This window comes from Gracilinanus agilis, chromosome 2, assembly GCF_016433145.1.
Source record: "Gracilinanus agilis isolate LMUSP501 chromosome 2, AgileGrace, whole genome shotgun sequence".
NCBI lineage: Eukaryota > Metazoa > Chordata > Mammalia > Didelphimorphia > Didelphidae > Gracilinanus > Gracilinanus agilis.
This window is the reverse complement of record NC_058131.1, coordinates 631,525,265-631,537,158: the sequence shown is the minus strand read 5'-3', so window position 1 is coordinate 631,537,158 and position 11,894 is coordinate 631,525,265.

Sequence of the window (11,894 nt, the reverse complement as noted above, 5' to 3'; positions counted from 1 at the left end):
AAAAAAAATGTTTAAACCTTAAAGCAATCAGCAATATGCAATAATATAAGCAAATGATAAGGTACATGCAGTGCAGTCAAAATCCTTTTTACCAATTCCATAGACTTGTTCACTATTTTGAGGGGAGAAGCTGAAAATGATTTGCAAGCAATAAACTTTCAGCTCTCTTTTAAGGTTCTTTCCCCTCCCCCATATATTATCCATTTGCATTTCATTTGTCAGAGCTCTGAATTTCCTGATATAATCACTGAGCATAGTGTGGATGACCCTCATAATGGGTATGGCATCAACTGGGTAGACCAAAATGCCAAAGGGGTGTGAGGAGATGAATTTCTTCCCTGAATCTTAAGATTAGTCAAGCTCTCAACTGCAAGGTATTCAGTCAGCACAACCCCCCCACCTTCCCCCATCAGAAGCAAGAAAAGACACTCCAAAACGTTTAGGTTCCCAAGGTCTGTAATCCTCTCCCAGAATGGGAGCTCTTTGAGATAGGCACACCAGGCCATGCTTGGTAACAAGTTTACTCCTTAAATAAAAGTTAAAACAAAAGGAGAGACCCTGACTAGAAGGTAAAGATATTTTTTTTTAGGGTTTTTTTTCCTAAAGGTTTTTAAAAGAGCTATTCTTCTGTGCCCTCTCCTGTTAGGGCAAAGCTGTGAGGGACAAAGCTAGCTTATTTGCATATGAAAGACTAATTACCTCAGGTCTGGAGAGAGAAAGGGAAAAAAAGCAAAGATTTTTTGGTCTATTTGCCCTCAAAAAAAAGGTAGAGTAGTAGTAAACTAAATTCTTGTGAAAAAAAAAAATTCCCGAGTTGCATTCTCTCTCAACCAGGAGTCCAGGGTCAGCTTAAGACTTTGGCTTAAAAAAGGGCTAGAAAAGGGTGGAGGAAGGAATTGGGGTGGAAAGATTTTTTTTATCTGTCACCCTCTTGGGGAAAAAAAAAAGCATCTTGAAATGGCAGGCAGGTCTGGTCCTGGGCTGGAGGCTGGCTGGGTGCAGCTCAGGCTGAATGGGCAACAACAGCAGGGGCAGAGGACCACAGGCAGAAGGTGGAGCAGCAGTGGCCATGATGGTGGGCTGGGTGGCCAGCAAAAAACTAACTTAACTGAAAATCTCTCTAAAAAATATTTGAGAATTCTATCCCATTGTGGTTGGACATAAATGTAGAGATTAAAATTAATATACAAGAACTAAATATTATATTTTATAGTTTTATTAGTAATAAAGTAATATAAAAAACTAGAGCGAAAAGGTACTAAACTAATTTCTGCCATGCTCATGAAGGAAAGAGAAGAAGAGGAAGGAGCTACAGAACTCATAAAACAATAATGTGACCACGCAAACTTGGAGTCGCAGGAGAGATTAAAGGGAATCTTGGGAAATATTAAGGGACTTATGGGGGATGAAGTCCGAGGTTCAAAATCTCCATTTATATAGTCCCAAATCCACATAAGTCCCTGTATCTGTTCTTGGAGGGTAGTAAATATATTTGACAAACCTATTTTTATTAAATAGCTATAAGAGGATTATTAAGGAAAATTCTATATTAAGAACATATTTTTATGCTACTCTATATATAATATATACTAACATGCTGGTTTGAAATGATTTTAATCTTTTTTGCTCAAGATTATTATTATTATTTTTTAAATGATATAGTCTAGCACCCAAGGGTATTATACCCTACCCTGTACATGGATTAAGGAAGTGTAGGAAGGATCCTCTAGCTGTCTCCCCCAGAGGCACAATGCTACATCTGCCCATCATGAGTTTCAGAGGGAACCTGGAGGGGTGGTGGCATCTTTCTTCTTTATTGTCATCTGTGTGAGTCCCCACTGGCTGTGTTCTCCCATAATATAATCCCCCAATTCCTTCTAATTTTTTTTTTAAATTTTTTAAACCCTTAACTTCTGTGTATTGACTTATAGGTGGAAGATTGGTAAGGGTAGGCAATGGGGGTCAAGTGACTTGCCCAGGGTCACACAGCTGGGAAGTGTGAGGCCAGATTTGAACCTAGGACCTCCCATCTCTAGGCCTGGCTCTCAATCCACTGAGCTACCCAGCTGCCCCCAAGATTATTTTTTTTAAGTACATATATACGAAACAATTACAGTGGCATACAATTCTGAGAAATAGTAGATCTGAGGTTAATAGCAAAAAACAAAAACAAAACAATTTGTATTCTCATTTGTTCCTTTAATGTGGTGAATATATAGCTAATGCAAAGCTTAATTGGAAACAGGTGATGTTTTAGTAGTATTTCCCATTTGTCCCATTAATCAGTATTACAACAATGGTATTCTGAGGAAATTATTGGACATGTAATTGCAAAGAACTGTGACTAAGAAAGAAGAGGTTTATTTGGACACCATCTGCTGCCTGTACCTCCCAAATCCAGGCAAGAGGTTTCTACAACTCACCTGCTGAGTCATAGCGATGGCATTGGGGGATCTTATACATAGTTTCTTTCTTTCTTTCTTTCTTTTTTTTTTAAATTTTTAAACTTACCATACTTGATACATCACTGCCTGGCTTTCTGAAGAGACCTATTAATATTTCACTTTGCCCTCAAGTTTATACTAAAATCTTGGCTGTGGCCTTTTACTTCCAAATAGGTCATTAATAGTACTTTTCTCCCATGAATATTCTTATTGATGAAATAAAGCTTATAAAGTTATTTTGAGTCTTGCTATATTATATAACAAGTATGATATGGTTCCTTTATCATTATTATAATGTAGGTCAGATCAGATCATCTGAAATATAGCTGTTACTTGGTAAAAAACTGACACACAAACTGGTTAGCCTATAATATAAGATGTTAGCTTTGTCCTGCAATATTAGAATTATAAATTCTACTTTTAATCTACTTCAACTTACAGTTTTTTTCTTTTGCTACTCTTCAATCTTATGTGGTTTCCAATTTGGAAATATTTTTACTTTGGTTATCTTATTTTGTAGATAGTGTTCCCTTTGTCTTAAATTAAAATCACATCAACTTTTTTGAAACATTGCTATTAATATTTACTTTATAATAGTATGTAATTCTTTGAAGGACCTTTATAGAGTATGTTCTCAAAAGCTCTTCTCATCACCTGAGTTGCTGTTTCTTCTTCAGTTTCATTGTATCCAGTCTTGTTACTACATGTACAGATGGAACTTTATTATTTATTTGGTCTTTCTTTGTTCTCGCCTCCTAACTTTCCCTTTCAAATCTTATGCTTTTCTTTTACGCTTCTTTATGTGAATTTTTTTTTATTTTATTTTTTTTTAAACCCTTGTACTTCGGTGTATTGTCTCATAGGTGGAAGATTGGTAAGGGTGGGCAATGGGGGTCAAGTGACTTGCCCAGGGTCACACAGCTGGGAAGTGGCTGAGGCCGGGTTTGAACCTAGGACCTCCTGTCTCTAGGCCTGACTCTCACTCCACTGAGCTACCCAGCTGCCCCTTTATGTGAATTTTTAATAAGTTGCCCTGCTTAACTTAGCATTTCTACTGAGTACATGTTATATTTCTATTAAGTCTGATTTTGCCTTTCTTTTTGATCAAAAAAGTATTGTTTACTCTCTGCTGACCTATTTCCTAATATGCCAAGTCCTTCTGAATTTTGTAATCTTCATTCCGTTTATATTTCTTCCTAAACCTGAACTGAGTTTACAGCATTTTTTTTTTCAACTGAATTGTGTATAATCCAGCATATTTGGTCTATTTCTCAGTTGTACTTGAATTTTGATGTTTACTTTTCAGCCTTTAGTCCCCTGACCTTGCCATATTTGCAGTTACTAAGCACTATGCTATGTAGATAATCACTCACTTACCATTGAGGGGAGTCCCAAGAAAAACCCATTTCTTCATATGTCTTATTGGCCTAATGTGCTGATACTAATTTTAAGTGATTATTTGTTTATTTCATCCAGACATTATAGCTGAAATAATTAAAAAGTTGTGCCCCTCAAAAAAAGGTTTGTTTAATTTCACTGTAATCCATTTTTCCTTTCTTTGGTGATGAATATAAAATAGCTTTGTTAAGGATATTCATTTATTCTTTCTTGGCAGAGCAGATGCTTATTCCTCTTTCTACAGGATTGTCTACTAGGGTCTTCTATTATTTCTTAAAGATGTCCCTCTCCCTCTCTCCTTTGCAGCCTTTTAATTCCAATTAAAATTGCATTTTAAAGCTTATACATACTTTTTTCTTTTCTGACGGAATTGGAAAGGTACAGGGAACTCTAGTAATTGGCAAAGGACAATTTTATCCCTTTTCTTCTCTCCTTATCCAGGCTAGGAATATGACCTTCCCTTGGCCAGCATTACTATCTTCTAGCAAACCCCTTTCAAGATTCTGGGAAATGGAACTATCAATAGCTTTGGAAACCATTCTACTACTAATGGCCTTTTTTTTTTTTACATTTTTTTAAAACCCTTAACTTCTGTGTATTGGCTCCTAGGTGGAAGAGTGATAAGGGTGGGCAATGGGGGGGTCAAGTGACTTGCCCAGGGTCACACAGCTGGAAAGTGTCTGAGGCTGGATTTGAACCTAGGACCTCCCGTCTCTAGGCCTGACTCTCAATTCTCTGAACTACCCAGCTGCCCCTACTAATGGCCTTTTTTTAAAAAAATATTTTTCCATGTTTACTTGATTCATTTTCTTTTCCTCTGTTCTTCCCTTCCCCTTCCTAGAGCCAATAAGCCCTTCCACTGGGTTATACAAGTGTTATCACTCATACCTATTTCCATATTATTCACTTTTGCAATAAGGCAATCTTTTAAAACCAAAACCCCAAATCATATACCTACATAAACAAATAATGTCATATGCTTTTCTTCTGTATTTCTATTCCCATAGTTTTTTCTGTCGATGTGGATGGCATTCTTTCTCATAAATTGCTTGGGATTATCTTTAGTAGCAAAGTCCATTACATTGGATTGTTCCACAATGTTTCACTTTCTGTGTACAGTGTTCTCTTGCTGTTCTGCACACTAATGATCTTTTAAAGTTCTTAAATGCTACTTGGGAGGAAATGCTGACCTAATGTATGAGTCCTTTGTAAAAGTCCTAGTTTTGCCATATGTGTCTATTGTCTCATTCTTTTGATGGATGTGTATTGGTCAATTCAATGTGTCACATATTTCCCCAGTATCCAGATTATAATGGAATTAGCCAATATCATTTAGAATGTCCTGTCTATGCTCATTGGTTTAGGTTAGGAATTAAAGACTGAAACCAGACAACTAAGGTGTCCATTTGATGGGGAGAGTGTGCTATAATTTGGACTTGCATCATTTTGAAATCAATAAGCTACTTAGAATGTAAAACTACAAATGTGTTCTGGATAAAGATAAACCTCACTATTCTAGCATTACACCCATCCTTTCAAAGATGTGCATGGTGATCTTCAGTTTTGAGGGAAAACCATTATGGTTTTATTTTTGAATTAGGAAGGAGACTGAAGATCCAAGAATATTCAACAAAATGCAAATATAGTGTTATCAGCTCATCACTCTTCCAAGATCTAGCACTCAACTGTCCAGAGTACCTGGAACCTTTGATTTAAAAGGAGGGAGGGAGATATAAAGAGTTGAATCAAATAAGAAAATTCTTTTGAAAGACATGAATGGTCAATTCCCTTATCAGAAGAAAGAACTCTGAAGATGACTATAAACATTTAGGTTCTTTCAGGGCCAAAGCAAATCATGCAAAAAAGAAAGTAGAAAGCAGAAGTAGAAGCAATAAAAGCCACAGACAGTAGGGAAAGAAAGTTTAGGCTGGATGAAGAAATGCAACATAGCTGTAACACCATAGAAGTCTCCTTTGCCCAAGTAAATATTTTTAATAAATGGTATTTGAACTAAAAAATGAGTCATGGTAGTAAAAGGCTTTTGAAGGTGTACTGTCAAAAGTAACATCACAAAGCAGCACTAAACATGCTATTTGTTTATGACAAGACATAAACTTATAAGCTACTTTACATAAAAGGATAATAGTGGAATTAGTGCTAGACTTTCTATTCAGGTATCATAAAGGTCTTAAGTTTGTGGTGTTTTACATGGGCTTGCATAAGTCGTCACAGGAGATCTAGGCTATATAGTCCTAGTTATCCCACTATTCATCTGACCTTGAGTCAAATCATTTTTCCTGTCTGTGTTTCTGTCATTTTAAAGTTCTGTAAGATCATTAAGGATGTTGAAAACAAGTTACTAATTTTGGTTCTTATTAGGATACTTTACCTCAGAGCTTTTATCATGATTTAATAATGAGACTGCATGTAAAGTATCATAATATTTCTGTTATTTCAGGTTAACAGCATTCCTGATAAAAAGTAAAATGACATGAAGTTTCCACATGATTTCTTTCCATATTGAAATGGGCTCTAAGATACTTACCTTTACCCCTTTTCTTCTCCTCATACTTTGGGGAATGGGAGGGCCAGAGTGGTGAATCTATACATAAACACCCCTATAGGCTATATATTGACATAATTTTAAAATGCCATGTTATCTATGTCTTACTGTATGCATATTTATTTTGTTAAATATTTCCCAATTACATTTTAATCTGATTCAGCCACACTTCAGATTGATGGTGACATTCATAAGTTTGACAACTCTGGTTTACCTCAATCTATCTTGAAATTGTAGATTTAGCGGGCTGCACCAGGTTCTAAATGATTGCCTTCAATCATTTGAAGTGTGTGGTGTGGTGGGAATATTGTCTTTCAAGAATGGGGGGGTAGGAAGCTATAGGGTCTCCATCTATTGGTTAGTTATAGTTGTCTAGCTTTGGGGAACAGGGGATAGTTATTTCTGATTTTCCCCTCTCTCTGCACTTTTCTCCTTCCCCCACCAAAAAAAATGGAAGACTCTTGACTCTTGAAATGGGATTTTGGAAAGGGGAAAAAAATTACTCAAATATGAAGCAGTAACCTTTGCTGGAATTTGACAGACTATCATAGACAAATTTTGGTAATTTTCACTTTAATTTTTTGAAATGATAGATTGTGTTATAAAAGGAGAAAACCAAGAAGGAAAATTCTTGGGAGTATGCTGAGATGATGATATAGAAAAATATGGCAACTTGCAATCAACTTTTTCTCTCCCAGGAAGAAGCAATGGTGATCAGTAAAATGAGAAAATGGGCATCTGTGACTTCACATTCATGTCTCTTGTGTCCTAGTTACTGTGAGTGAAAAGCAGACACGATTCTACAGAGCAGTGAAGACGGATGTCCTCTCCACTTCTACCCATCTCGGCTCTTCTTGAGAATAAACAATCCCAGTTCTTAAAACAACCTTTAATCAAGCACTGCTGCTGGTGATAAAATTACAAATAAACAATCCCTGCTTCTCAAGAGTCTATATTGGGGGTAGGGGTGGGAATGACAGTAAGTATATGCAGTATAATTAGTTATTGCAAATGCATACAAACTTATATACACTAGCAGTTGCGAGAATTGGGAAAAGCTTCATGTGGAAGATGGTGCTTGAGTAGCATCTTGAAAAGAGGAGCTCTCTGAGGTGAGGAAGTGCATTACAGTCATATGGAGGGTTAATACAAAGGCATGAAGATGGGAAATGAATATTGTGTGAAGAACAGAAAGGTGGCCAATTTGGCTGGATGGCTTAGTTTAGGAGAGGGAGTGATGCCCAGTGACTAGAAAGGTTGGGGGCAGATTATGTTAGACTTTTAAAACCAGTCAGAATTTGTATTTGCTGTCAGAGACAATAGGAAGACACAAGTCTTTTGAGTAGGGAAGTGGTTAAAATGACTTTGGTAGGTAATGCAGTGGATACAGTGCCATGTCTGGTGTCAGGAAGAATCATCCTTGTGAGCTCAAATCTGACCACAGACACTAGCTGTATGCCTAGACAACTCATCCAACTCTGTTTAACTCAGTTTCTTCATCTGTAAAAAGAGCTTGAAAAGGAAATGGTAAACCACCATAGTATCTTTGCCAAGAAAATCCCAAAATGGATTCAAGAGGAGTCAGAAATGACAGAACAAAATTTTGATGCCACTAGGATGGACTGGAGTGGGGAAAAATGAAACAGGGAGACTGTATTCTAGGTGAAGTGATAAGGGCATGGGTTATCAATGTAGCTGTGCTAAGTAAAGAGGGGTCAGAGATAAGTTATTAAGTTTAGAAAAAGTGAAATTTAGCTACTGATTGGTTGGATGGATGGATGGATGGATGGATGAGATTGGGGTATAAGGAATCTTGGATAATGCCAAGGTTATACCTAAAAGACTGGAAAGATGATGTCTGACAAAAATAGGAAGTTTGAAAGAAGGGAGTTGGGGTAAGAAATTGGTCTAGTTTTAGATATGTTGAATTTTAAGATCTGTCCAGGATATGCAGTGTGAAATATACAATAAGCATTTAGTTCTGAGCCTGAAACTCAGAAAAGAGACCGTGGATATATAGATCCAGGACTCCTCTGCACAGAGTTCATAAGTTAACCCCATGGGAGCCAAGGAAATTACTGAGAAAAAGTAGAGGGAGAGAAGGCCTAGGATAGAATCTCAAAGAACACCTTTAGCTAGGAAGCATGATGTATATGATGAGTTAGCAAAAGAGACTTTGAAGGATTGGTCAGATATGTAGAAGACCAGTCTGGAAAGATTATCCAGCAGGGATAGTCATTGAACATTCTCAAGTGTTGCAGAGAGATCTAGGAAAAACATTCAATTTGGCAAATTATTATTGGCAACTGGAGAGAGAAGTTTTCAATTGCAAAGAAGTTGGAAGCCAAATGGCAAAATGGGAGTGGGAGAGAGAAGTGTAGATGACTAAAAATGAGTTTGGCTTGGAATGGGAGGAGGATATATGGGGTGATGGTTTGAGGGGGATGGTGGGTTTTTAAAGAGCAGCACAGATAAGAAATCAGGGAATGGACTTGCTGATAGAGTCTGGATATTCAAGACAGTTGAGGAATGATTGAAGGTGCAGTTTGCTGAAGATAGGGAAGAAAGAAATGTGTATATATTAGGGGGATTGGCTTTGACTAGGAGAAAGACTCCCTCTTTGTCAAGAGACGTGGAATAAAGGAAGATGTAGTAGGAAATATAAAGAACTTTTTAGATGAGGAGAATCAAATGAGTAAATCTACATCAAATGACTTTTTCCCCCCAGTAAAATAAGTTGATAGTATGTGAGGATGGGGGAAGAGTTGAATATGGGAGTAATTCAGAATAGACTCATCAGGGTGATAAGAGTGAATTAGGGAAGAATAAAAGGGCTGACTTGTAGCAAGGGACCCAGATGAGATTGGATGTGAATTTGTAATGTACAGAACAACTGTCAACTTTATATAATATCTCTTGTGTAAAAGCAATAGTCAGATGATAGAAGTAATTCAGAAGCAGACTTTGGCAAGAGAAATGTGGCAATAGGACACAGAGGCAAGAGATTTAAAGAGCAGAGGGTGTTGCAGAGCTGAAATATGGGAAGAATAGTTGATTGAGTTGATTTTAATGAGGAAGGAAAAGTGAAGTCAGAGCAAGACTATGACCTGAGAAAGTACTGAATGGCAAAGGAATTGGAAACCTCAGTGATGGCGAATAACAGGTTTAGGAGGATGAAGCATAGGGATATATGGGGTGGTAAAAGTTATATTCAGAGAAATGTCAGTTTGTATGTATAGCTTAGCTGCCCTGACATGTTGTGCTTACAGTATATTAACAACCTTAGGTTTTATTGAAAATTTTGGCCATGTCTCCCAGCGTCTGCATGTATTACCTTTTTTAAACCCTAGCATGGGAATACAATTATGTCTGTTAGATCAAATAAAAAGTTAAAACCTACCAATTTCATCTACTGATACCTTGTTAGATCACAATTTATGGAAGAACAGGAAGTCATTTGCAAGGGATCTTAGTTGCCTAGCCCAACCATTTCTTCCCCTGCTCCCTCCATACAGAATTCTCTGTAAGGTGGTAGTTTTGGGGGCAGCTGGGTAGCTCAGTGGAGTGAGAGTCAGACCTAGAGACAGGAGGTCTTAGGTTCAAACCCGGCCTCAGCCACTTCCCAGCTGTGTGACCCTGGGCAAGTCACTTGACCCCCATTGCCCACCCTTACCACTCTTCCACCTATGAGACAATACACCAAAGTACAAGGGTTTAAAAAAAAAAAGATGGTAGTTTTGTATTCTGTATATTAGCTTCCCCCACCCTACCCCCAGCTTTGGATAATCTATGAATCTGATGAACATGCCATCTCTATCTTTAGCTAAGTCTGATAAAAATTGGATCAGAGGCTTCCGGGTTAAGATGGCCGCAGAGTAAGAAGCAGCTCTTAACCTCTCCTGACCGAAACACACAAAACTCCTCAAGGGGACATAAAAACAAGTCCAGACGAACGGAGGAACCCCACAACAGGGCACAGCGTGGAAGGTACGTGGAATCGAGACATTTCCAAGCTAAAAAGGGCTCTCACTCACTCAATCGCGAGCTGAGCAACCGCCCCACCCCCACCCCCTCCACACTCACCTATAGCTCCGAACCCAGCTAAAAAGAAATAGAGCAAGTTTGGGGCACCCATCGAGTCATCAGCAGCTCCGGGACCTGTTCCTGACAGCAGCAAGACTTAGGACCCCATTAAGTCAAAAAAAGCACGCGAAATCTGAGCGCGCGCGCCGGAGCAGGACGCTGGGCGCGCAGAGTGCCGGCTGAGTAGAGGCGTGGGTGGAGGCAGAACTAAGCCTAAGTGGGGAACCAGTGCAGACGGGTATACGACTGTAGAAGCAGCGCCCTGAGACTTGTAAAGAAACCTCCAGCAGAGGAACAAGCAAGAGGGCCCACCAGGGGGCTTGACCTTGGGAAAAACCAGAATTCAGACCTCAGGAGCCAATAGATTGGGAACAGACACTGAGCCCGAGGATAAAGCTGAGAAGCTGCTGGGCTAATGATGGCTACTCAGCATCAGCATCAGGAGGTTCAGAAGAGAAAGAATAATAACAAAAAGAAGAAATCTTTAACACTCGACAGCTTTTACACAGAGAAAATCCAGACAACCGAGCAAACAGAGGAGGAGAACAAACAAGCATCCGGACCCTCCTCAAATAAGGAAAACTCCTCACAAGCTATGGAAGAGTTCAAAACTGAGATTCTGAGGAAAATGGAAGAGATCTGCCAAGAAAATAACAGTTTAAAAGGTAGAATCTTGCAATTGGAAAGTGAGGCCCAGATATCAAATGAACTGATAAGCAAATTGAACACCAGAAATGACAAGATTGAAAAGGAATACCAAAAGATTATAGCCGAAAACCAAAAAATTATAGCCGATAACCAGTCCCTAAAGGCTAGAGTCGAGCAATTAGAAACCAATGATCTCTCAAGACAACAAGAACAAATAAAACAAAGTCAAAAGACTGAAAAAATAGAAGGAAATATGAAATATCTCAATGAGAGAGTGACAGACCAAGAAAACCGGTCTAGAAGAGACAATTTGAGAATAATTGGTCTTCCAGAAAACCCAGAAATTAATAGAAACCTGGACTCCGTACTAAAAGAAATTATTCAGCAAAATTGCCCTGAAGTCCTACAACAAGAGGGCAATATAGACATCGAAAGGATCCATAGAACACCCACCATATTCGACCCAGAGAAGAAATCGGTTAGAAATATTATTGCCAAATTCAAAAGCTTTCAAGCAAAAGAAAAAATCTTACAAGCAGCCAGAAAGAGACAATTCAAATATCAAGGAGCACCAATCAGGATCACACAGGATCTGGCAGCCTCCACACTAAAAGACCGTAAGGCTTGGAATACAATATTCAGAAAGGCAAGAGAGCTGGGCCTGCAACCACGGATCAACTACCCATCAAAATTGACTATATATTTCCAGGGGAAAGTATGGGCATTCAACAAAATTGAAGAATTCCAGGTATTTGCAC